This window comes from Paramisgurnus dabryanus, chromosome 9 (genome assembly GCF_030506205.2).
Source record: "Paramisgurnus dabryanus chromosome 9, PD_genome_1.1, whole genome shotgun sequence".
NCBI classification, from domain to species: Eukaryota; Metazoa; Chordata; class Actinopteri; order Cypriniformes; family Cobitidae; genus Paramisgurnus; species Paramisgurnus dabryanus.
In genome coordinates this window covers 41,827,953-41,855,381 of record NC_133345.1, presented here as the reverse complement: position 1 = coordinate 41,855,381, position 27,429 = coordinate 41,827,953, and the positions used below count along the sequence as shown (strand labels likewise).

The following is a 27,429-nucleotide window of genomic DNA, read 5'->3' as shown; positions in this document are numbered from 1 at the left end:
TCGTTGTTGTTGTTTTTTAAAGAGTGAACACATTTTTACCAATCTTTTATTTGTCCGATCACAGGCCATTATGTCCCAAGGACTGAGACATGCTCCAAAAAAAAAAACGTTATGAGGAGTATGTACAAGGTAATTACATTATTCATCTTTCAGTTTCCACAGCAACTTTGCTTATGCATTTTAAATGCTCAATGTATTTATTAATACTATGACCATATTGCAATTTATTTTAGACATGAGCTCATCTGAGTCCGTGCTGCCATCTCCACCCCCAAAGAAGCCCCGTGGTAGTTTTTTTTTTTTTTAAAGCTATTGTAAAAAAGAAAGAAAATGTGCATCAGAAAATCTTTAAGGATTTTCAAATTCTTACTAGGCGGTTTCAATCACCTAATGTGTTAAAGTTTATAGGATGAAATAATAACAGCCCAGGCTCTGAGCTCTTTGGCTGTTTTATCCATTAAATGATTTTGCATAGGATATGATTACCTTATAAGAATTGTTACCTTTTTTGTATGAAAATGTCAATGTTTACATAACATTTTGTAATGTTAAGTTTTTTTGTATTTCTTTCATTTTAAAGTTTCTACTTTCCCCCTACCGCCTAATAAATATGGCGCTGCCCCTGCCTCAAAAGCTGCCCCTGCCTCAAAAGCTGCCCCTGCCTCAAAAGCTGCCCCTGCCTCAAAAGCTGCCCCTGCCTCAAAAGCTGCCCCTGCCTCAAAAGCTGCCCCAGGTAAATGCAGCATTATGGTATAATAAATATTTTAGTTATCATTGTTTATTTTTAATTTCCCTTTTCAAAATTAGTTAATGTTTCTTTAGAAACTATTAGTATTTACTAATGCCAAAAAATATTCTTTGTAGCAACCAGTGTTCATGGGAGTAAGGTGAAATCAAGAAAGAGTAAGTTCATTATTCATTATTTATAGTTTTTCTCCCTAAGACAAGATGAAAGCTTTGCTTTTCAATCACTTGCCTTCTTATCGTATAACTTTCTGTCTTTGAGCAACAGAGAACTATCCACACTATTCCTGACGTAAATGCGGGCGACGCCATCTTGAGCTCAGATGGGTAAAACTTCCGGTGAGCCACTACAGCTTATAGTAGTCCAATTGCGAGGGATACGAGTCTACCGTTTTGACTGGCATTTTAATGCTTATTATGAAATCCAGGAAGACCGGCATAATTTGTGCAGTTAGGGGGTTGCCATAATAGATTATAGAAACGCAGTAAATCTCTACAAAATAGTTGTTTTAACTATAATACACGCACAAGAACTGAATGTTTATGTGGCGCACATGCATCTATTAACTGTATCCACACATACATCCAGTAAAACCTTTCATAGAAACTGACAGTGAACAATACATACAATAATTATTCAAAAACAACATATTATGCTGATAAAAATATGCTGATTTATTTATTCTGCTACAATATATTATTACAAAAATGAGATTACAGTACAGAATATATAGCCTACGACATTAACTGCTTATTAGTTAATGTTTATAATAGTTCGTGATGTGTTTACGCATAATGATTTTTTAAGGAAATAATTTCATAAGCTGATGTCTTATTTACTGTTTAATAATATTTTCATAAAACGAAAACAATACTGAAAACATGTAATAGGAGTTTAATATGTTTATTATGGTTTGTTTAAATAACTTACATTGTGTTGAATGAGAAGCATAAGTTACTGCTGCTTTCGGATCGCGTGACTTAATGTAACTTAGCCATAAAAACTCGATAAGTCGATTAAAAATTGCCGTTTAAAAAAACCTCACACCAGGGACAGTTGTGACATTTTAAACCATCACCTGAAACGTTTAAAAACAAGAAGTCTCTGTATATTCCATGTATTAAACACTCGACTGACTGTCCCACTGTAGAGATACGGCATGTCTCTGTGCTTTTATATTTGCGCATTGAAGACCCGTCACCCCCGAGGAACAACATGAAACGATTGAATATATCTTGATGTATCAGGACACTTCTTAATTTCATCCTCACACTGGTCCATACATGAAATTATGACAGTAATCCTCATGGAAATCGCCGGGTCTGGTTCAGTGACAGTACGCGCCGGAAGTCGCACCCATAATTCGCGCAAAGCTTCATGGGGCGTAGGAATACTGTGGATAAAGCTGCAAAATTACAATGCCTTATTTGCATAACTTTAGTCTTCTTTCATGGCTGGCACTAGAGTGGGTGAATTAAAGACAGGTATTCTTGCTTAAGCACTTTGCTGAAACTAATTTCATTATTACTATTTATTTATTGCTAGACCCTCTTCAAAATTTTTCGGAGGATCTTTTTTCCACACCACCTTCTGCCATGACTAGTAAGTAGACTCGTGAATATAAATGCACATATTTCATATCATGACTAGTACTCTGAATTTACCTCCAGATTTGCATGCTATTCCTAATGTTACGATGGCCTGAGATCATATCTTCATTTGATTGACTTTTTTTCTTTGTAGGTAGTCAACAAGGACAACACCTTTCGCCAATCCTTGAACAAAGTAAAAAAATAAATATATCTATATAAATATATATATATTTTTTAATTATGCTTATTATGATAGTCGACAAACAATATTACTGAATACCAGTGTAAGACATGCAAGATTGGTGCGTAATTATGTATTTTTTAAATTTCCTCTTAAATTGTATTATTGATTTACATTTTAATATGTTGCTTTTCACTACTCTATAAGGCACTCCACAATCTATGGATTCCACAAAAATTGAAACGCCAAAAAGTAAGATGTGCCTTTCTATGTGACCTTTTTATTTTCTTGATAATTTAAGGAGAGTAGAAGTGATTTATTTGGAAATTAATTAATGACTTATCTTGTTGTTTAACATTTTTTAGGTAACTTCAATACTCTGCTGTTACTTATGTATTACAAATGTAAAATTTTCTGTTACAGGGACAAAGCAAACATTTAGGGGTCGTTTCTTACCCTTACCATCGTGCACCTCAACCCCTTATAATTGCAACCAAAAAGAGATAGGTCAGTCTGACTGCATACACCTTTTTTTGTGGTTAAATAGCCCACTATTAATTGCAAAGACGCTTTATGAACAGATGTGAATTTTTCTTAATACTAAACTTGATTTCAATTGCAGGGGACTTTGGCGAGTCTGAAGAAACACCACAAGGTAACTTAAAGGATTGCAAAGACTTAATTTGAGATTTTATTGGGTGATCAAATAGTTCACAATTAATACTTTTTTTTTTGTCATTACAGCAAACAAGACCACACGCAAATCCAGAACTCCCCAAAGGAGATATTCCCAAGGTTAGTATGGACCTGCGTTTGCAAAGACGTTTTATAAACACATGTGAATTTTTCTGAATACTCGAACTTGATTTCAATTGCAGGGGACCTTGGCGAGTCTGAAGAAACACCAAAAGGTAACTTGAAGGATTGCAAAGACTTAAATTTGAGATTTTATTGGGTGATCAAATAGTTCACAATTAATAGTTTTTTGTCATTACAGCAAACAAGACCACACGCAAATCCAGAACTCCCCAAAGGAGATATTCCCAAGGTTAGTATGGACCTGCGTTTGCGAAGACGTTTTATAAACAGATGTGAATTTTTCTGAATACTCAAACTTGATTTCAATTGCAGGGGACCTTGGCGAGTCTGAAGAAATGCCACAAGGTAACTTAAAGGATTTCAAAGACTTAAATTTGAGATTTTATTGGGTGATCAAATAGTTCACAATTAATACTTTTTTGTCATTACAGCAAACAAGACCACACGCAAATCCAGAACTCCCCAAAGGAGATATTCCCAAGGTTAGTATGGACCTGCGTTTGCGAAGACGTTTTATAAACAGATGTGAATTTTTCTGAATACTCGAACTTGATTTCAATTGCAGGGGACCTTGGCGAGTCTGAAGAAACACCAAAAGGTAACTTGAAGGATTGCAAAGACTTAAATTTGAGATTTTATTGGGTGATCAAATAGTTCACAATTAATACTTTTTTGTCATTACAGCAAACAAGACCACACGCAAATCCAGAACTCCCCAAAGGAGATATTCCCAAGGTTAGTATGGACCTGCGTTTGCGAAGACGTTTTATAAACAGATGTGAATTTTTCTGAATACTCGAACTTGATTTCAATTGCAGGGGACCTTGGCGAGTCTGAAGAAATGCCACAAGGTAACTTAAAGGATTTCAAAGACTTAAATTTGAGATTTTATTGGGTGATCAAATAGTTCACAATTAATACTTTTTTGTCATTACAGCAAACAAGACCACACGCAAATCCAGAACTCCCCAAAGGAGATATTCCCAAGGTTAGTATGGACCTGCGTTTGCAAAGACGTTTTATAAACAGATGTGAATTTTTCTGAATACTCGAACTTGATTTCAATTGCAGGGGACCTTGGCGAGTCTGAAGAAACACCAAAAGGTAACTTGAAGGATTGCAAAGACTTAAATTTGAGATTTTATTGGGTGATCAAATAGTTCACAATTAATACTTTTTTGTCATTACAGCAAACAAGACCACACGCAAATCCAGAACTCCCCAAAGGAGATATTCCCAAGGTTAGTATGGACCTGCGTTTGCGAAGACGTTTTATAAACAGATGTGAATTTTTCTGAATACTCGAACTTGATTTCAATTGCAGGGGACCTTGGCGAGTCTGAAGAAACGCCACAAGGTAACTTAAAGGATTTCAAAGACTTAAATTTGAGATTTTATTGGGTGATCAAATAGTTCACAATTAATACTTTTTTGTCATTACAGCAAACAAGACCACACGCAAATCCAGAACTCCCCAAAGGAGATATTCCCAAGGTTAGTATGGACCTGCGTTTGCAAAGACGTTTTATAAACAGATGTGAATTTTTCTGAATACTCGAACTTGATTTCAATTGCAGGGGACCTTGGCGAGTCTGAAGAAACACCAAAAGGTAACTTGAAGGATTGCAAAGACTTAAATTTGAGATTTTATTGGGTGATCAAATAGTTCACAATTAATACTTTTTTGTCATTACAGCAAACAAGACCACACGCAAATCCAGAACTCCCCAAAGGAGATATTCCCAAGGTTAGTATGGACCTGCGTTTGCGAAGACGTTTTATAAACAGATGTGAATTTTTCTGAATACTCGAACTTGATTTCAATTGCAGGGGACCTTGGCGAGTCTGAAGAAACACCAAAAGGTAACTTGAAGGATTGCAAAGACTTAAATTTGAGATTTTATTGGGTGATCAAATAGTTCACAATTAATACTTTTTTGTCATTACAGCAAACAAGACCACACGCAAATCCAGAACTCCCCAAAGGAGATATTCCCAAGGTTAGTATGGACCTGCGTTTGCGAAGACGTTTTATAAACAGATGTGAATTTTTCTGAATACTTGAACTTGATTTCAATTGCAGGGGACCTTGGCGAGTCTGAAGAAACACCAAAAGGTAACTTGAAGGATTGCAAAGACTTAAATTTGAGATTTTATTGGGTGATCAAATAGTTCACAATTAATACTTTTTTGTCATTACAGCAAACAAGACCACACGCAAATCCAGAACTCCCCAAAGGAGATATTCCCAAGGTTAGTATGGACCTGCGTTTGCGAAGACGTTTTATAAACAGATGTGAATTTTTCTGAATACTCGAACTTGATTTCAATTGCAGGGGACCTTGGCGAGTCTGAAGAAACACCAAAAGGTAACTTGAAGGATTGCAAAGACTTAAATTTGAGATTTTATTGGGTGATCAAATAGTTCACAATTAATACTTTTTTGTCATTACAGCAAACAAGACCACACGCAAATCCAGAACTCCCCAAAGGAGATATTCCCAAGGTTAGTATGGACCTGCGTTTGCGAAGACGTTTTATAAACAGATGTGAATTTTTCTGAATAATCAAACTAAATTTCAATTGCAGGGGACCTTGGCGAGTCTGAAGAAACACCACAAGGTAACTTAAAGGATTACAAAGACTTAATTTGAGATTTTATTGGGTTATCAAATAGTTCACTATTATTATTTTTTTGACATTACAGCAAACAAGAACACACACCAACCGAGAACTCCTCAAAGGAGATATTCCCAAGGTAAGTATGAAACTATTGGGCATGGTAAGCTTGAGTATTTTTGTAGTAAGCATATTTTACTTTTCTAAATTAAAACTGTGTGCTTTTTTACTTTTATGTATTTAAAGCGTCATGGAACCCGAACCAACATTTTTTAGATGTTAACACTGTTAGATGTCAGCATCTTTTAATTTTAACATAAGGTGAAAACTACGTAATTTTTATCTTTTTTGTGATATTTTTGTCTTCTGGTTTAAACTCCATATAGTGCTAACGTCACGAGCTTTGAAGTGGCATTGTAAAAATAACACGTTGTTGTTGTTTTTGTTGTTGTTGTTTTATTATTATTATTATTATTATTATTATTATTTATGAGATGGTGTGTTCTAACCAATGCTAAGATGTTTTGCTTTTGTGTGTGCACGCGCTCCATGCAGCCGAGAGGGTCTGAGGCTCACCACAATTGTACTTGGATACGCGGTTCTGTATTGTAAAATAAAATGTAAACTCTGTAAATGCATTGGATGATTTTTGCTCGATGCTGTTAGGATTAAACTCACCATCAACTATGTATTTGTACGGAAAACTATGATAGGCAAATTAAATGACCTACGGGAGGTACCTGAGGACTCTTTCTTGTCTTCAAACACGCTATTATTTCAACTATGGCCGTTTTATAGAGTTTTATACAGTTTTTCAACACTTAACCTTTATATAAATGAAATATAATAAATTTCATTATTTCTGAAATACAGCTATTCTTAGTAAATCTGTTTGTTACACTATTCAGGTGCCTTACACACTCCTCGCCGTTCTTCTCACAGCGTCCACGCCTATTGAGTTTGCTTTTTTAAATGATAGTTATACTGCAGCTGAAACAGCAGGATGTCATGATGCTTTAAGGGACAATTTCATCCCCTAATTATCGAGCACAGTTTAATGTTTATAGCAAATGAAAAACAATACAAAGTTTTCATGTTTAATGTTTATAAGACATACTGTAAACACGGCAGAAGTTTTTTCAGTGTTTGCATTGTACAAATGGATGTAAATTTAAGGGGCAACATAGCAGTACTATACTCTTAATTTGTTCAGAATAATTTGATAAAATTATTTTATTATGGTATTTATTGTGTATCACTTTTTTTTTTCTTTTTATTTAGAGAGGCAAGACAAGTTTCCCATGTCAGACAAAAGTAAGTATCAGTGAATTGTTACTGAAATATTTGTGTATTTTTGTGGATCACGACCCTAGGACTAAGTAAAGGGTCTCCACTTTGTTTCATCTGTTGGTTGATGCCATGCCACTGTCCTTCTTCTTACCTCCTACACATGTGGAGGCAGAGATTTTTTTTTTCATGTAAACTTCTTTGGATGTAGGTGGCATAAGTGATGTGATGCTATCTTTTGAAGTTAATTGAAAGTAAAACAATGCTTTTTTGCATTTAGAATTCCAAAGAAAGGTGCTTCTGCTGCTTGTGGAAATCAAGGAAGAATTAAGGAGAATTGGACGCAGAGTGGAACCTGACACAGATTTCCACCTGTCAACAATGGCCACCGAGGAAGAGTTCCAAAACCTCGAAAAGCAACTGGAAAGTCAGCGGACCCAGGCAGCAATGGTAAAAAACACTCTTAAGCAAAACTCTTTAAAGCAAATTAAACAAAAATGTTATCAAACTGTGGCAGTAAATATATTAGTCTATGTACAATGTGGATCAACCTGCTTTTTAGTAACGGCAGTAGCTATAACTGTTACTTACAGTAATGTTGTCTGTTGTGCTTTACCATTACACATTCAGACATGGATATTTTTCCATATGGAGTTATGCGGCTTTCACATAGGATGCGATGCGCTGTGCTATGAAACCCATTCATTTCAATTGCCCAAATATAAACACTGTAGTAATTTATTGAAAACCCCACATACTTTGGTCTGCCAGCAGAGCACAAATCACTTGGCTGCTTGAACCCAGCGGTGAGCGCAGCGCACACCGCTTCCTATGTGAAAGCCGCATTAGAGGCCTTCAGTCTTTTGGAATGTTTAAATTGTGTTACTGACGGAAAACTTGCAGGTCAGTGGGCTTTAACCTTTAAAGGTGGAAAATATCTGAAAAACGCTTTGGAAAAGGGAGTTGGGCAAATTACCAAAACACACTAGTAGCCAATCAGCGGTAAGGGTCGTGTATACTAACCAACATTGTTGCCTGGTTTGTGTATGTCTGGGGCAAGTCACTCAAAAGAAGGTCCAGATTGTATTGGTGTAGGGGTGTGTATTTTAGGTGATTTTCAAATGTCAACATTGGCTTTCAGACATTATGGATGCTGCCTTTAAGGTTAATTAAATACTTGTACAATGAACAATACTATCTCCCAAGTACTAACAAAGGCATGTGCTATTCAGGTGTTTAAGCTGTGCCAAATCGGGGGCAGAAACCTGAAAGACAGTGCAAGGAGAATGCTGGACAGGTTAGTTCTAGAACAAATGCAATATTAATCGGACATTGTGGTCACAACACAAATCAGAAAATATGAATTCTTTTATCATTTTGAAAAGTCAGTATGCAACTGTTAATATTATTGTCTTTTGTATTTTAGAGTTTTAAAAAATTCCCTGATGTCACAATTTAATATGAAAGGGGGTGGTCCATTGCTTAAGAAAGCGTTCGAAAAAACGGCACTGTTCTCCGTTATTAAGGGTAAGTGTATTTGTGTGTGTTTTAAGGCTGAATGGTGTAAAATGTAACATGTTTTTTAACATGATGAAAAGTTTATTTTAATATGATATTAGGGTGTGTGAGAAGTAAATGATGACAGTCAATTTAAAAAGGTGGTAACGTCTTAATAATTATAAGAACCACATTCAAATACTTTTTGCTTATACCATGGTTACCACACCCATACAAAAGTCTTCAGTAAAGTTACTGGTGTTAAGTGGATGTGAACTCGCTGTTGATCTATGATGCAAATTAAGTTCACAGAAGAGTAGCAAAACATACGTCAATTTATTGATTTCGTTCAGAGTTAAATTATTTGTTGAAAATGTTTTGGTCCACAGATACAAATTTGTGCAAATACATTTAGACAACATAACGTAGCGATTATTATCAGGATGTGCGGAGACTTTCAACCAGCATAACTAACAATGATTCTGGATCAAATCCGATACCCTGCCTTTAAGCCTCTGTTGCTAGTTCCAAAACATAATTTAACACACAGAGCGAGAGAGATGCACTTGTGTTTGTGGTTATGCCTGTCAAAATTTATGAATTTCTTCATTATTCACTTTTTTAGTTATAAATTATCAGGAATTAAATAAAAAAATAAAAAGCAGACCGTCACAAACAGTGTTTATTCTTCTCTTTAATCATTAAGTGTTTAATTTTACATAAATTATATAGTTTAAATCTTTACTTCTGCCCAGCCATAGTCATTCTATTTGGCTTGGGAGGCAGACTGTCACAATTAACAAAGTGAAAATGCTTGTCTTATACATTCTTTTCTTATTTGGCAGACGCAATACTAAACAACTATCCAGAAGCGACAGAGTTGGAAGTAAAGTCTGCAATTGGGGGTCATTTTAAACAAGCTCCAGGGAGGACGGGGGGCGGGGGATATAAAAGTAAATACAATGAGTAAAGACAGTTAGTTGAGTTTATACGTAATTTTATAATTTATTTTGTAATTTATTCTTTTGTATTCATTTTTTTATGTTAGGCTGTAAAAGTGGTTAATTGTGTTTGTTATATTGACTAATGTACATTTATGTTGTATTAAATATATTTTTTTTGTAATAAATGCTTTAAATTCTTTGTATGATTGGCGTTTATGAGAACCTGTTATATTGGATTACAAAGATTTCTTTAGCCATTACAGTCTATTTAATTAGTAGTCTATTCTTGGGCTATGTTAGACGTCTACTAGATTTTCACTGACAGCCCAAATTTAGCCTTTTATTAGCCTAGACCTGCATTCACCGTCTATTAGACGTATACATGTAGACGTTTAATAGACGTCTATTTGATGATTAGTCTATTCCTGGGGCTATGATAGACGTCTACTAGATTTTCACTGACAGCCCAAAATTAGCCTTTTATTAGCTTAGACCCACATTCACCGTCTATTAGACGTATATATGTAGACGTTTAATAGACGTCTAATTAATGACTAGTCTATTCTTGGGCTATGATAGACGTCTACTAGATTTTCACTGACAGCCCAAAATTAGCCTTGTTTTAGCCTAGACGTCAGGGGGGTGTTTAGACGGCTACTAGACGTCTATTAGACGCAAAATTGCTTGCTGGGTTGTTTCTTGATTGCTCTGTACATTTCTTTGTTTCTATTCCACGTAAAGTTACTTTGTAATAACGAAACCATATATTTGAATGCGCAATTTAAATCCATTTGATTTAAATTGTTTCACATATTTCACTCTACACGGTTCAACCGGGCTGGAAACGGAATAAAAACAGGGTAGATCTCGAAGAATGTTTGGTCTCAGACGTGGCTTCGTGCGCTTTCCACCTGGTCACACACAGTAAATGAAATGTTAGTCGGACGGCCTCCGGGGGCGCCGTCGATGTGATCGGTCACAGGAAGATGCGGCCGTCTGGCCTCAAAGGGTGTCGCTCATACTTACCTGGCAGGGGAGACACCATGATCATGAAGGTGGTTCACCCAGGGCGAGGCTCAGCCATTGCACTCCGGTTGGGCTGACCCTTTGCGTATTCCCCAAATGTGGGAATCTCGACTGCAAAATTTCTGATAGTGGGGGACTGCGTTCGCGCTCTCCCCTGACCTTTGTGTTAAAAATAGATTCGCTTGTCGTTTTACGTAAAATCCAAGAGACGTCTAACCACGGCCCAAGAATACATTAGTCATCAAAAAAGCGGCTATTCAACGACTACATAACTTTTAATAGACAGCGAATAAGTGTCTAGGCTAAAACAAGGCTTAATTTGGGCTGTCAGTGAAAATCTAATAGCCGTTTGACCATTCCAAACGAATAGACTAGCCATTAAATAGAACCACAATCAAACGGCTACATGTCTAAGAGCACAAAATAATGCTTAGATGATTCTTTTACTTCCAATATAAGAGGTTCTCGGGAATGGCAATCATCCAAACTAATAAATTATAAAGGCTTTTATAAGAAAATGACAACAGTTAAACAACCTAGACAGCGTTGGGCAATACAAAATGCTAATAAATACAAGACAAATTGAAATATTTTACATGCATGTACATTAAACAAGCCAACAAATCTGCCAATGGGCTACGACAATTTTTCTTGAATTAAGTGTTTATATCTAGATTTGTTTCTTACCCCTTTGGCAGATTTATTTGCTTGTTTTAAGCCCAAATTCTGAGTTTTTTCTCCCTAAAGGCTAGGTTTATTTTCTTAGGGCATTTTGCTCATCAAAAAATGCATCTTATTTTAAGACTTTCTAGATATTTGTATAGTTAAAACAGTTTGAAATAACAAGTAAGAAATGATTTTTTGCAATGTATTCATTCATTCGCTACCCTTCATACTACAGCTGTCGAAAAACCACAGCAACGTCGACAGACCTGGAAGCGTAGCTGTATTTGTTTAACTCACAAAGACAACGGGTAAAGTATTTTCTTGATTACCTAAATGACTTGCTGTAGGAAAATAAGTTTAGGTTTAAGGGGGGAAATACAGTTTAAAGGGATATTTCAATTTATGATGATAATTCTGTCATCATTTACTCATGCATACAGGCTTACAACAACACGAGGATTAGTTTTTTTCTGAGTAACACAAAAGAAGGTATTTTGAGGAATGATGGTAAACCCACAGCAGATAGTCACCATTGACTTCCATAGTAGGAATAAAAAAATATGATGGAATTTAATAGGTACCATCAACCGTGTGCTAACCATCACTTTGCAAAATATTTTCTTCATCATTTATCACGATACTTCCAAAATATTTTTTCCTACTAAGTCAATATTTCATTATTTGCTTTACAAGCTTAAAAATGATGGTGACAGGATTCCATGGTAATCACAAACAGGTAAACAAGTAAAATAATCACTATTTACTTTTAAAAGCATTTTGAAAATTGCTTGCTTATGCTGGGAGTAAAGGTATTTCATGCAAAAGGTATTTCCTCTTTAAAAGGTAATGTATGCTTCTTTTAAAGCTGACACATTTGCCACATTAAAATAACAGAAATGTGTACTGTTTAAACTTTTTGGAGCCGGTGTGTCTGTGTTCTTGGGGCACACATCTACATGTAAAAGCAGAATTGCTTATTATTCTTCTCTATTTCTTGTATAGGTCAATTATGAGTGAAGAACCGTTCACCAAATGAAGACCGCAGCCAGGTGACGGGATCCTGTGGTAATCACAAACAGGTAAACCAGTAAAATAATCATCATTTAATGTTAAAATAATTTTGAAAATTGAAGTTCTGTGTGTTCTTATTGTACTTTATTTATTTCTGCAGGTAAGCACCATACCGTAAGCTTCATTCCCTTTATAACAGGTAAGGTTCATACTGTTTTATTCTTTTGTACTGTTTTATTCGTACTGTTTTAAATCATTCAGTAAATGCAAAGTTAAACTGATGTGTTTTTAATCTAGATTTAAAAGTGTCTACTGTTGAAGCACATCTGATCTCTTCTGAAAGCTGATAATAACTGAATGCTGAGGCACCTTGTTTTGAGTGAACCCTTGTTTTTTCTAAATGACCTGATCCTATTGATCCGAGTAATCGGTTTCATATTCGATTAGCATATCTGTCATGTATTGTAGCCATGAAGTGGTTTTTAAACAAGAAACAGTACTTTTTAAATCCATTGACCATTGCAATAATCGGCCCTGCTGGTGATGAAAGCATGAACAAGTTTCTCTAAGTCCTGTCTTGAGACAAAACCTCTAATTCTGGCAATATTTCTGAGATGGTAGTAAAAGCAGAATTCCTTATTATTTTTCTCTATCTCAGGCTCTACGGCATATATGTCATGATTTTATTTGTCTATTTATATGTCTATTTACAAGGACTGCCTTGGCCAAATGTTATTGTTAATTAATATTGAAGCAGTTATTTAACATAGGTCCTTTGAGTAGTGATTTGTGTAATGATCCATATATCTATTTTTATGTATATTTTTAACTTAGGAATGTGATTTTAAAGCTCATATTTGTTATTGTATGACACCTCTCATGTTATGAAAGTAAAAAATAAATGTATTTTCTGATGTCTTGCATTTCTGTTTTTAAACTGTTAATCCTTATCAAGTGCTATACATTAGAAAGTGGATATAGAGTGAAATGCACACGGTGAATAATGAACGCAGACCTTCAGTGCCGGACCTCTGACCCGCTAACCTCCATCCCGACAGCCAGCGCCTTCTCCGGATGCCATTGCGGTATCGCTTCTCGGCTTTTTGGGTAAGATCGAGTGGACACCGGGGACTACACGTTTAAATGGATTTTTGACCTTCGGCTATGGAAGCGAGGCTTGTTCCGTCCACTCCGTGCATCGACTCTGGCGCTTTCCGGGGACAAATAAGGTGAGTTTAAAATCAGAGTTTGCTTCTTTAGTGCGTGGTTGCCAGTTTGTTTGCCAGTCCGTGGTCCATAATACGTTCCGCGTTCGTGGTCTCTCCATCGCTCAGTACTTTTCTGTGTTTCTATTTTACGTAAAGCTAACACCAAAACGATTGTGGAAGGCGCTATATAGATTGTTCTCAAAGAAAAAAAACGAGAAACAAACCCATGTGAATATGGGTCAAATTATCTAGGCGGAGCACTTCGTTCAAAGAAAAACGCAACAGAATTGTTTGCGTTGAACAAAGACAATGGTGCCTGCAGACATCGAATGTGTATTGTGGATAAAAAATGGCCAGTGGGGTGGGACAATTTTTCTTGAATTAAGTGTTTATGGGAAAAGTTCACGAATTTTTTCTTACCCTGTAGTCAGATTTATTTGCTTGTTTTAAGCATAAAATAACAGGAGAAGAAATTGTGTAGGGGGAGCAGAGGGTTTTTTTTCGTTCAAAGAAAAGCAGCGTGGCACGAATGAATGTTTGGCTGAAATGCTATCGTAATTTCCCCCTTAATTTTCCTTACAAACATGAAACCAGAGAGAAGGGTCAGTTGGCATCGAATTGCACCTTGTATTCGGTGATTGATTGAGGAAAAATATGCGTATGTGTATATATATATACTTGTTTTGTTGAACAGAGACAATGGCCAGGTGCTCCAGCGTCACCTATATGCCTATTTCACAAAATGGCGGCTTTGACCGGAAGTAGGGAAAACATCGTTCAGGTTGCACCACTACGATGGCCACTCAATATAGTATGGACTGACAGCTGCTTTGTTTTCTCCTACACATGAATTTACTTGTAAAAATAACAATAACAGATATTGTCGATTGGTGTTATATTATTTTTTTAGCATTTCGTATTATCAAAATATATCATATGTTAGACAGCTTATCAATTTTAAATAAAATAACGAGACATACATAACTATTCGTGTCTGCTCCCGTTTATTGTAATGAGTGTGCACATTTGGAGAAATACTTAGACATTTTACTTCTTATTTCTTTAGACTGAATAATTATTTCTTATTAATTCCAAAGTATGCGACCCGATGATCTAATCGTGGTGTATGTGCTATTCCTCGTTTGTTTGCCTGCATCCATTGCTTTACGGCTTGCTTGTTGCGTTTAAATGCACATTTGATTTCTTTACCAGCATTGGATTTAGACCATTCAATGAGAAGAGTTAACAGCGTTTATTATGATTGATAAGCCCTCAACGGAGAATGAGGTCGGCATACATTAAAAGCCTTATTTTGTTTTTATCGTGTGCCTTCCAAAATGTATGCGACGAAACTTAAATCACGCAAAATATGAATGGTAACTAGACGTGCTTGTTGTGTGCAAGGAGTGCATTTATTTGTAAACTTTTGCTAAATCAAAATGGTTTATTTGTATTTGCTTTTTACCTGGGTTTTATCAGGTTCGCAGTCGGGACATTTTTAATCCATAGTGTATGCATAATTAATTTCAAAGAAATAAGAAGTAAAATGTGTACGTATTCCTCAAAATGTGCTTTGGACTAAGTCCCCCGTCATCACAGCAAACGGGAGCAGACCCGAATAGGTATGTCTAGTTATTTTATTAAAAATTTCCAGCCGTCTGTAAATTTATGTTTGAAAGAAAAAAGTAAATTAATATCTTACTTACTGTTTTTGTCTTGTTTTCTAGTGAATATCTGACAATGCTTAAATGGAGATACATTTACTTGGTAAGCAAAGTGGCTTAAGATATTATGTATTGTAATAGAAAATTGTTATAAAAACGTTTTGTTTTTCTGGGAATTCTTGTATATATTTCACAGCTATATAATTAATTATAATAACGCACTTTTTGTTGATAAACATGTTAAAAAATACATTAACACATAATAATGTGGCAACAAATCAAATGTGCATTTAAATGCAACAAGCAAAAATAAATAAATAAAGCAAATGCACGGAAAAGAAACGAGGAATAAAAGAAACACCGCGATTAAAAAAATCAGATCGCATACTTTGTAATAATTGAAATAAATTATAAAAATCAACAGGTTTATATTTAAAACAAATAAAAAATATCTGCCAGCGGGGTAAGAAAAATAAACTTAATTCTAGTTTCAACTTAATTCAATAATAAACTCAATTTAGGTTTATTTTTCTTACCCCACTGGCAGATATTTTTACTTGTTTTAAGCCTTAACCTATTACATTTTAGAATTTATTTCAGTAAACAAGACTTAAATTCTAAGCCACTTTGCTTATTAAGTAAATGTATCTCGATTTAAGAATTATTTTTTAACTCGAAAACATTAAGAAAATACTAAGTAAACGAACAAATTGGGATGTTCAAAACACTTAAATATTTTTTTTCACTCTACCCTTCATATTACAGCTGTCGAAAAACCACAGCAACGTTGACAGACCCGGAAGCCATGATACATTAGCAGTTTTTAAAATAAGTTAAATCTAGAATCCTTATTGGTTTTAGATACTTTAAAGCAATGAATGATCTTCTTTCTTTTGAATTGATTTGGTATTATGGAGGAGCTCTGTGTCTGGTTATTGAAGATGATTTGTTCTTTGCTCCTATGTTGGCTTATTTTTTTGTTATTTCCGTTACTATATATATTTTTTTCTTTGTTTTTTCTGATTTGAGGTTATGAAAATGTTTTAATTTGTAATAAAGGTTTTTTGAAAATTCTAAATTCTCTCTATCTCTCTCTCTCTCTCTCTCTCTCTCTCTCATGAGCGTGGATCAGATCCTGCATTAAAACATGAACTTCTGATTTGCTAGCTCAACGTTCTACCTCTGGGTTATACAATGAGAACGTATAGAGTTAAATGCCCGCTAGCCTCCACCCCAAAAGCCAGCGCCTTCGCCGGCTCCCCCTTTGGCTGCGTCTATTCCGGTATCGCTTCTCGGCCTTTTGGCTAAGATCAAGTGTAGTATCTGTTCTTATCAGTTTAATGTCTGATACGTCTCCTATCCGGGGACTATATGTTAAATGGATTTTTGACCTTCGGAAATGGAAGCGGAGCTTGCTCCTTCCACTCCATGCATCAACATGGTATTGCAGTGTTTCCATGAATGGTGCGCTCCCCATCTCGGGGATAAATAAGTCAAGTATAAAAAAAAGAATTTGCTTCTTTTGTGCGTGAATGACGGTGTTTTTTCTAATCCGTGTGTTTTAAAATTGCTGTGATTTCGTTGGCTTTATTGGTTTAACGAAAAGCTTGCGTGGAAATGAACACGCTGATAAAGAAATGTTTTTGTAATCTATTTAATTAATTTCTTTACAAGTTTGCGGAGGTGATACGAGGACGAATTAAACATCCTCGACACAGCTGAAGGCGCAACAAAAGCGAACGAGACCGATTGGAATGTTAAAAACACCTGAAAACTTTTTTCACTACCCTTCATACTACAGCTGTCGAAAAACCACAGCAACGTCGACAGACCTGGAAGCATAGCTGTACTTGTTTAACTCACAACGACAACGGGAAAGTCATTGAGCCCTGTGTTTTTATTTATCCACGTTCTAAAATTGCTATGCTTTCGTTGTTTCTTGATTGCTCTGTACATTTTTTTTTGTTTCTATTCCACGTAAAGTTACTTTGTAATAACGAAACCATATATTTGAATGCGCAATTTAAATCCATTTGATTTAAATTGTTTCACATATTTCACTCTACACGGTTCAACCGGGCTGGAAACGGAATAAAAACAGGGTAGATCTCGAAGAATGTTTGGTCTCAGACGTGGCTTCGTGCGCTTTCCACCTGGTCACACACAGTAAATGAAATGTTAGTCGGACGGCCTCCGGGGGCGCCGTCGATGTGATCGGTCACAGGAAGATGCGGCCGTCTGGCCTCAAAGGGTGTCGCTCATACTTACCTGGCAGGGGAGACACCATGATCATGAAGGTGGTTCACCCAGGGCGAGGCTCAGCCATTGCACTCCGGTTGGGCTGACCCTTTGCGAATTCCCCAAATGTGGGAATCTCGACTGCAAAATTTCTGATAGTGGGGGACTGCGTTCGCGCTCTCCCCTGACCTTTGTGTTAAAAATAGATTCGCTTGTCGTTTTACGTAAAATCCAAGAGACGTCTAACCACGGCCCAAGAATACATTAGTCATCAAAAAAGCGGCTATTCAACGACTACATAACTTTTAATAGACAGCGAATAAGTGTCTAGGCTAAAACAAGGCTTAATTTGGGCTGTCAGTGAAAATCTAATAGCCGTTTGACCATTCCAAACGAATAGACTAGCCATTAAATAGAACCACAATCAAACGGCTACATGTCTAAGAGCACAAAATAATGCTTAGATGATTCTTTTACTTCCAATATAAGAGGTTCTCGGGAATGGCAATCATCCAAACTAATAAATTATAAAGGCTTTTATAAGAAAATGACAACAGTTAAACAACCTAGACAGCGTTGGGCAATACAAAATGCTAATAAATACAAGACAAATTGAAATATTGTACATGCATGTACATTAAACAAGCCAACAAATCTGCCAATGGGCTACGACAATTTTTCTTGAATTAAGTGTTTATATCTAGATTTGTTTCTTACCCCTTTGGCAGATTTATTTGCTTGTTTTAAGCCCAAATTCTGAGTTTTTTCTCCCTAAAGGCTAGGTTTATTTTCTTAGGGCATTTTGCTCATCAAAAAATGCATCTTATTTTAAGACTTTCTAGATATTTGTATAGTTAAAACAGTTCGAAATAACAAGTAAGAAATGATTTTTTGCAATGTATTCATTCATTCGCTACCCTTCATACTACAGCTGTCGAAAAACCACAGCAACGTCGACAGACCTGGAAGCGTAGCTGTATTTGTTTAACTCACAAAGACAACGGGTAAAGTATTTTCTTGATTACCTAAATGACTTGCTGTAGGAAAATAAGTTTAGGTTTAAGGGGGGAAATACAGTTTAAAGGGATATTTCAATTTATGATGATAATTCTGTCATCATTTACTCATGCATACAGGCTTACAACAACACGAGGATTAGTTTTTTTCTGAGTAACACAAAAGAAGGTATTTTGAGGAATGATGGTAAACCCACAGCAGATAGTCACCATTGACTTCCATAGTAGGAATAAAAAAATATGATGGAATTTAATAGGTACCATCAACCGTGTGCTAACCATCACTTTGCAAAATATTTTCTTCATCATTTATCACGATACTTCCAAAATATTTTTTCCTACTAAGTCAATATTTCATTATTTGCTTTACAAGCTTAAAAATGATGGTGACAGGATTCCATGGTAATCACAAACAGGTAAACAAGTAAAATAATCACTATTTACTTTTAAAAGCATTTTGAAAATTGCTTGCTTATGCTGGGAGTAAAGGTATTTCATGCAAAAGGTATTTCCTCTTTAAAAGGTAATGTATGCTTCTTTTAAAGCTGACACATTTGCCACATTAAAATAACAGAAATGTGTACTGTTTAAACTTTTTGGAGCCGGTGTGTCTGTGTTCTTGGGGCACACATCTACATGTAAAAGCAGAATTGCTTATTATTCTTCTCTATTTCTTGTATAGGTCAATTATGAGTGAAGAACCGTTCACCAAATGAAGACCGCAGCCAGGTGACGGGATCCTGTGGTAATCACAAACAGGTAAACCAGTAAAATAATCATCATTTAATGTTAAAATAATTTTGAAAATTGAAGTTCTGTGTGTTCTTATTGTACTTTATTTATTTCTGCAGGTAAGCACCATACCGTAAGCTTCATTCCCTTAACAGGTAAGGTTCATACTGTTTTATTCTTTTGTACTGTTTTATTCGTACTGTTTTAAATCATTCAGTAAATGCAAAGTTAAACTGATGTGTTTTTAATCTAGATTTAAAAGTGTCTACTGTTGAAGCACATCTGATCTCTTCTGAAAGCTGATAATAACTGAATGCTGAGGCACCTTGTTTTGAGTGAACCCTTGTTTTTTCTAAATGACCTGATCCTATTGATCCGAGTAATCGGTTTCATATTCGATTAGCATATCTGTCATGTATTGTAGCCATGAAGTGGTTTTTAAACAAGAAACAGTACTTTTTAAATCCATTGACCATTGCAATAATCGGCCCTGCTGGTGATGAAAGCATGAACAAGTTTCTCTAAGTCCTGTCTTGAGACAAAACCTCTAATTCTGGCAATATTTCTGAGATGGTAGTAAAAGCAGAATTCCTTATTATTTTTCTCTATCTCAGGCTCTACGGCATATATGTCATGATTTTATTTGTCTATTTATATGTCTATTTACAAGGACTGCCTTGGCCAAATGTTATTGTTAATTAATATTGAAGCAGTTATTTAACATAGGTCCTTTGAGTAGTGATTTGTGTAATGATCCATATATCTATTTTTATGTATATTTTTAACTTAGGAATGTGATTTTAAAGCTCATATTTGTTATTGTATGACACCTCTCATGTTATGAAAGTAAAAAATAAATGTATTTTCTGATGTCTTGCATTTCTGTTTTTAAACTGTTAATCCTTATCAAGTGCTATACATTAGAAAGTGGATATAGAGTGAAATGCACACGGTGAATAATGAACGCAGACCTTCAGTGCCGGACCTCTGACCCGCTAACCTCCATCCCGACAGCCAGCGCCTTCTCCGGATGCCATTGCGGTATCGCTTCTCGGCTTTTTGGGTAAGATCGAGTGGACACCGGGGACTACACGTTTAAATGGATTTTTGACCTTCGGCTATGGAAGCGAGGCTTGTTCGGTCCACTCCGTGCATCGACTCTGGCGCTTTCCGGGGACAAATAAGGTGAGTTTAAAATCAGAGTTTGCTTCTTTAGTGCGTGGTTGCCAGTTTGTTTGCCAGTCCGTGGTCCATAATACGTTCCGCGTTCGTGGTCTCTCCATCGCTCAGTACTTTTCTGTGTTTCTATTTTACGTAAAGCTAACACCAAAACGATTGTGGAAGGCGCTATATAGATTGTTCTCAAAGAAAAAAAACGAGAAACAAACCCATGTGAATATGGGTCAAATTATCTAGGCGGAGCACTTCGTTCAAAGAAAAACGCAACAGAATTGTTTGCGTTGAACAAAGACAATGGTGCCTGCAGACATCGAATGTGTATTGTGGATAAAAATGGCCAGTGGGGTGGGACAATTTTTCTTGAATTAAGTGTTTATGGGAAAAGTTCACGAATTTTTTCTTACCCTGTAGTCAGATTTATTTGCTTGTTTTAAGCATAAAATAACAGGAGAAGAAATTGTGTAGGGGGAGCAGAGGGTTTTTTTCGTTCAAAGAAAAGCAGCGTGGCACGAATGAATGTTTGGCTGAAATGCTATCGTAATTTCCCCCTTAATTTTCCTTACAAACATGAAACCAGAGAGAAGGGTCAGTTGGCATCGAATTGCACCTTGTATTCGGTGATTGATTGAGGAAAAATATGCGTATGTGTATATATATACTTGTTTTGTTGAACAGAGACAATGGCCGCGTGCTCCAGCGTCACCTATATGCCTATTTCACAAAATGGCGGCTTTGACCGGAAGTAGGGAAAACATCGTTCAGGTTGCACCACTACGATGGCCACTCAATATAGTATGGACTGACAGCTGCTTTGTTTTCTCCTACACATGAATTTACTTGTAAAAATAACAATAACAGATATTGTCGATTGGTGTTATATTATTTTTTTAGCATTTCGTATTATCAAAATATATCATATGTTAGACAGCTTATCAATTTTAAATAAAATAACGAGACATACATAACTATTCGTGTCTGCTCCCGTTTATTGTAATGAGTGTGCACATTTGGAGAAATACTTAGACATTTTACTTCTTATTTCTTTAGACTGAATAATTATTTCTTATTAATTCCAAAGTATGCGACCCGATGATCTAATCGTGGTGTATGTGCTATTCCTCGTTTGTTTGCCTGCATCCATTGCTTTACGGCTTGCTTGTTGCGTTTAAATGCACATTTGATTTCTTTACCAGCATTGGATTTAGACCATTCAATGAGAAGAGTTAACAGCGTTTATTATGATTGATAAGCCCTCAACGGAGAATGAGGTCGGCATACATTAAAAGCCTTATTTTGTTTTTATCGTGTGCCTTCCAAAATGTATGCGACGAAACTTAAATCACGCAAAATATGAATGGTAACTAGACGTGCTTGTTGTGTGCAAGGAGTGCATTTATTTGTAAACTTTTGCTAAATCAAAATGGTTTATTTGTATTTGCTTTTTACCTGGGTTTTATCAGGTTCGCAGTCGGGACATTTTTAATCCATAGTGTATGCATAATTAATTTCAAAGAAATAAGAAGTAAAATGTGTAAGTATTCCTCAAAATGTGCTTTGGACTAAGTCCCCCGTCATCACAGCAAACGGGAGCAGACCCGAATAGGTATGGCTAGTTATTTTATTAAAAATTTCCAGCCGTCTGTAAATTTATGTTTGAAAGAAAAAAGTAAATTAATATCTTACTTACTGTTTTTGTCTTGTTTTCTAGTGAATATCTGACAATGCTTAAATGGAGATACATTTACTTGGTAAGCAAAGTGGCTTAAGATATTATGTATTGTAATAGAAAATTGTTATAAAAACGTTTTGTTTTTGCTGGGAATTCTTGTATATATTTCACAGCTATATAATTAATTATAATAACGCACTTTTTGTTGATAAACATGTTAAAAAATACATTAACACATAATAATGTGGCAACAAATCAAATGTGCATTTAAATGCAACAAGCAAAAATAAATAAATAAAGCAAATGCACGGAAAAGAAACGAGGAATAAAAGATACACCGCGATTAAAAAAATCAGATCGCATACTTTGTAATAATTGAAATAAATTATAAAAATCAACAGGTTTATATTTAAAACAAATAAAAAATATCTGCCAGCGGGGTAAGAAAAATAAACTTAATTCTAGTTTCAACTTAATTCAATAATAAACTCAATTTAGGTTTATTTTTCTTACCCCACTGGCAGATATTTTTACTTGTTTTAAGCCTTAACCTATTACATTTTAGAATTTATTTCAGTAAACAAGACTTAAATTCTAAGCCACTTTGCTTATTAAGTAAATGTATCTCGATTTAAGAATTATTTTTTAACTCGAAAACATTAAGAAAATACTAAGTAAACGAACAAATTGGGATGTTCAAAACACTTAAATATTTTTTTTCACTCTACCCTTCATATTACAGCTGTCGAAAAACCACAGCAACGTTGACAGACCCGGAAGCCATGATACATTAGCAGTTTTTAAAATAAGTTAAATCTAGAATCCTTATTGGTTTTAGATACTTTAAAGCAATGAATGATCTTCTTTCTTTTGAATTGATTTGGTATTATGGAGGAGCTCTGTGTCTGGTTATTGAAGATGATTTGTTCTTTGCTCCTATGTTGGCTTATTTTTTTGTTATTTCCGTTACTATATATATTTTTTTCTTTGTTTTTTCTGATTTGAGGTTATGAAAATGTTTTAATTTGTAATAAAGGTTTTTTGAAAATTCTAAATTCTCTCTATCTCTCTCTCTCTCTCTCTCTCTCTCTCTCTCTCTCTCATGAGCGTGGATCAGATCCTGCATTAAAACATGAACTTCTGATTTGCTAGCTCAACGTTCTACCTCTGGGTTATACAATGAGAACGTATAGAGTTAAATGCCCGCTAGCCTCCACCCCAAAAGCCAGCGCCTTCGCCGGCTCCCCCTTTGGCTGCGTCTATTCCGGTATCGCTTCTCGGCCTTTTGGCTAAGATCAAGTGTAGTATCTGTTCTTATCAGTTTAATGTCTGATACGTCTCCTATCCGGGGACTATATGTTAAATGGATTTTTGACCTTCGGAAATGGAAGCGGAGCTTGCTCCTTCCACTCCATGCATCAACATGGTATTGCAGTGTTTCCATGAATGGTGCGCTCCCCATCTCGGGGATAAATAAGTCAAGTATAAAAAAAAGAATTTGCTTCTTTTGTGCGTGAATGACGGTGTTTTTTCTAATCCGTGTGTTTTAAAATTGCTGTGATTTCGTTGGCTTTATTGGTTTAACGAAAAGCTTGCGTGGAAATGAACACGCTGATAAAGAAATGTTTTTGTAATGTATTTAATTAATTTCTTTACAAGTTTGCGGAGGTGATACGAGGACGAATTAAACATCCTCGACACAGCTGAAGGCGCAACAAAAGCGAACGAGACCGATTGGAATGTTAAAAACACCTGAAAACTTTTTTCACTACCCTTCATACTACAGCTGTCGAAAAACCACAGCAACGTCGACAGACCTGGAAGCATAGCTGTACTTGTTTAACTCACAACGACAACGGGAAAGTCATTGAGCCCTGTGTTTTTATTTATCCACGTTCTAAAATTGCTATGCTTTCGTTGTTTCTTGATTGCTCTGTACATTTCTTTGTTTCTATTCCACGTAAAGTTACTTTGTAATAACGAAACCATATATTTGAATGCGCAATTTAAATCCATTTGATTTAAATTGTTTCACATATTTCACTCTACACGGTTCAACCGGGCTGGAAACGGAATAAAAACAGGGTAGATCTCGAAGAATGTTTGGTCTCAGACGTGGCTTCGTGCGCTTTCCACCTGGTCACACACAGTAAATGAAATGTTAGTCGGACGGCCTCCGGGGGCGCCGTCGATGTGATCGGTCACAGGAAGATGCGGCCGTCTGGCCTCAAAGGGTGTCGCTCATACTTACCTGGCAGGGGAGACACCATGATCATGAAGGTGGTTCACCCAGGGCGAGGCTCAGCCATTGCACTCCGGTTGGGCTGACCCTTTGCGAATTCCCCAAATGTGGGAATCTCGACTGCAAAATTTCTGATAGTGGGGGACTGCGTTCGCGCTCTCCCCTGACCTTTGTGTTAAAAATAGATTCGCTTGTCGTTTTACGTAAAATCCAAGAGACGTCTAACCACGGCCCAAGAATACATTAGTCATCAAAAAAGCGGCTATTCAACGACTACATAACTTTTAATAGACAGCGAATAAGTGTCTAGGCTAAAACAAGGCTTAATTTGGGCTGTCAGTGAAAATCTAATAGCCGTTTGACCATTCCAAACGAATAGACTAGCCATTAAATAGAACCACAATCAAACGGCTACATGTCTAAGAGCACAAAATAATGCTTAGATGATTCTTTTACTTCCAATATAAGAGGTTCTCGGGAATGGCAATCATCCAAACTAATAAATTATAAAGGCTTTTATAAGAAAATGACAACAGTTAAACAACCTAGACAGCGTTGGGCAATACAAAATGCTAATAAATACAAGACAAATTGAAATATTGTACATGCATGTACATTAAACAAGCCAACAAATCTGCCAATGGGCTACGACAATTTTTCTTGAATTAAGTGTTTATATCTAGATTTGTTTCTTACCCCTTTGGCAGATTTATTTGCTTGTTTTAAGCCCAAATTCTGAGTTTTTTCTCCCTAAAGGCTAGGTTTATTTTCTTAGGGCATTTTGCTCATCAAAAAATGCATCTTATTTTAAGACTTTCTAGATATTTGTATAGTTAAAACAGTTCGAAATAACAAGTAAGAAATGATTTTTTGCAATGTATTCATTCATTCGCTACCCTTCATACTACAGCTGTCGAAAAACCACAGCAACGTCGACAGACCTGGAAGCGTAGCTGTATTTGTTTAACTCACAAAGACAACGGGTAAAGTATTTTCTTGATTACCTAAATGACTTGCTGTAGGAAAATAAGTTTAGGTTTAAGGGGGGAAATACAGTTTAAAGGGATATTTCAATTTATGATGATAATTCTGTCATCATTTACTCATGCATACAGGCTTACAACAACACGAGGATTAGTTTTTTTCTGAGTAACACAAAAGAAGGTATTTTGAGGAATGATGGTAAACCCACAGCAGATAGTCACCATTGACTTCCATAGTAGGAATAAAAAAATATGATGGAATTTAATAGGTACCATCAACCGTGTGCTAACCATCACTTTGCAAAATATTTTCTTCATCATTTATCACGATACTTCCAAAATATTTTTTCCTACTAAGTCAATATTTCATTATTTGCTTTACAAGCTTAAAAATGATGGTGACAGGATTCCATGGTAATCACAAACAGGTAAACAAGTAAAATAATCACTATTTACTTTTAAAAGCATTTTGAAAATTGCTTGCTTATGCTGGGAGTAAAGGTATTTCATGCAAAAGGTATTTCCTCTTTAAAAGGTAATGTATGCTTCTTTTAAAGCTGACACATTTGCCACATTAAAATAACAGAAATGTGTACTGTTTAAACTTTTTGGAGCCGGTGTGTCTGTGTTCTTGGGGCACACATCTACATGTAAAAGCAGAATTGCTTATTATTCTTCTCTATTTCTTGTATAGGTCAATTATGAGTGAAGAACCGTTCACCAAATGAAGACCGCAGCCAGGTGACGGGATCCTGTGGTAATCACAAACAGGTAAACCAGTAAAATAATCATCATTTAATGTTAAAATAATTTTGAAAATTGAAGTTCTGTGTGTTCTTATTGTACTTTATTTATTTCTGCAGGTAAGCACCATACCGTAAGCTTCATTCCCTTTATAACAGGTAAGGTTCATACTGTTTTATTCTTTTGTACTGTTTTATTCGTACTGTTTTAAATCATTCAGTAAATGCAAAGTTAAACTGATGTGTTTTTAATCTAGATTTAAAAGTGTCTACTGTTGAAGCACATCTGATCTCTTCTGAAAGCTGATAATAACTGAATGCTGAGGCACCTTGTTTTGAGTGAACCCTTGTTTTTTCTAAATGACCTGATCCTATTGATCCGAGTAATCGGTTTCATATTCGATTAGCATATCTGTCATGTATTGTAGCCATGAAGTGGTTTTTAAACAAGAAACAGTACTTTTTAAATCCATTGACCATTGCAATAATCGGCCCTGCTGGTGATGAAAGCATGAACAAGTTTCTCTAAGTCCTGTCTTGAGGCAAAACCTCTAATTCTGGCAATATTTCTGAGATGGTAGTAAAAGCAGAATTCCTTATTATTTTTCTCTATCTCAGGCTCTACGGCATATATGTCATGATTTTATTTGTCTATTTATATGTCTATTTACAAGGACTGCCTTGGCCAAATGTTATTGTTAATTAATATTGAAGCAGTTATTTAACATAGGTCCTTTGAGTAGTGATTTGTGTAATGATCCATATATCTATTTTTATGTATATTTTTAACTTAGGAATGTGATTTTAAAGCTCATATTTGTTATTGTATGACACCTCTCATGTTATGAAAGTAAAAAATAAATGTATTTTCTGATGTCTTGCATTTCTGTTTTTAAACTGTTAATCCTTATCAAGTGCTATACATTAGAAAGTGGATATAGAGTGAAATGCACACGGTGAATAATGAACGCAGACCTTCAGTGCCGGACCTCTGACCCGCTAACCTCCATCCCGACAGCCAGCGCCTTCTCCGGATGCCATTGCGGTATCGCTTCTCGGCTTTTTGGGTAAGATCGAGTGGACACCGGGGACTACACGTTTAAATGGATTTTTGACCTTCGGCTATGGAAGCGAGGCTTGTTCCGTCCACTCCGTGCATCGACTCTGGCGCTTTCCGGGGACAAATAAGGTGAGTTTAAAATCAGAGTTTGCTTCTTTAGTGCGTGGTTGCCAGTTTGTTTGCCAGTCCGTGGTCCATAATACGTTCCGCGTTCGTGGTCTCTCCATCGCTCAGTACTTTTCTGTGTTTCTATTTTACGTAAAGCTAACACCAAAACGATTGTGGAAGGCGCTATATAGATTGTTCTC

General features: G+C 35.8%; 2 long non-coding RNA genes and 5 other non-coding genes across 7 annotated transcripts; all 7 read left to right on the top strand.

The window, feature by feature from the left end:
* Positions 1-709, top strand: LOC135752673 (uncharacterized). Its single transcript, XR_010533208.2, has 3 exons — positions 1-129; positions 234-287; positions 581-709. It is a non-coding gene; the product is annotated as an uncharacterized lncRNA (long non-coding RNA).
* A 1,607-nt stretch (positions 710-2,316) lies between these two features.
* LOC135752672 (uncharacterized) lies at positions 2,317-3,275 on the top strand. Its single transcript, XR_010533207.2, has 6 exons — positions 2,317-2,347; positions 2,489-2,530; positions 2,726-2,770; positions 2,942-3,025; positions 3,141-3,173; positions 3,263-3,275. It is a non-coding gene; the product is annotated as an uncharacterized lncRNA (long non-coding RNA).
* A 7,427-nt stretch (positions 3,276-10,702) lies between these two features.
* Positions 10,703-10,867, top strand: LOC135752686 (U1 spliceosomal RNA). The gene has a single exon (XR_010533219.1). It is a non-coding gene; the product is annotated as a U1 spliceosomal RNA (small nuclear RNA).
* A 5,676-nt stretch (positions 10,868-16,543) lies between these two features.
* On the top strand, positions 16,544-16,734 carry LOC135752736 (U2 spliceosomal RNA). Its single transcript, XR_010533264.1, has one exon. It is a non-coding gene; the product is annotated as a U2 spliceosomal RNA (small nuclear RNA).
* A 785-nt stretch (positions 16,735-17,519) lies between these two features.
* Positions 17,520-17,684, top strand: LOC135752804 (U1 spliceosomal RNA). The gene has a single exon (XR_010533325.1). It is a non-coding gene; the product is annotated as a U1 spliceosomal RNA (small nuclear RNA).
* A 5,678-nt stretch (positions 17,685-23,362) lies between these two features.
* LOC135752735 (U2 spliceosomal RNA) lies at positions 23,363-23,553 on the top strand. Its single transcript, XR_010533263.1, has one exon. It is a non-coding gene; the product is annotated as a U2 spliceosomal RNA (small nuclear RNA).
* A 783-nt stretch (positions 23,554-24,336) lies between these two features.
* LOC135752803 (U1 spliceosomal RNA) lies at positions 24,337-24,501 on the top strand. Its single transcript, XR_010533324.1, has one exon. It is a non-coding gene; the product is annotated as a U1 spliceosomal RNA (small nuclear RNA).
* The last annotated feature ends 2,928 nt before the right edge of the window (positions 24,502-27,429 follow it).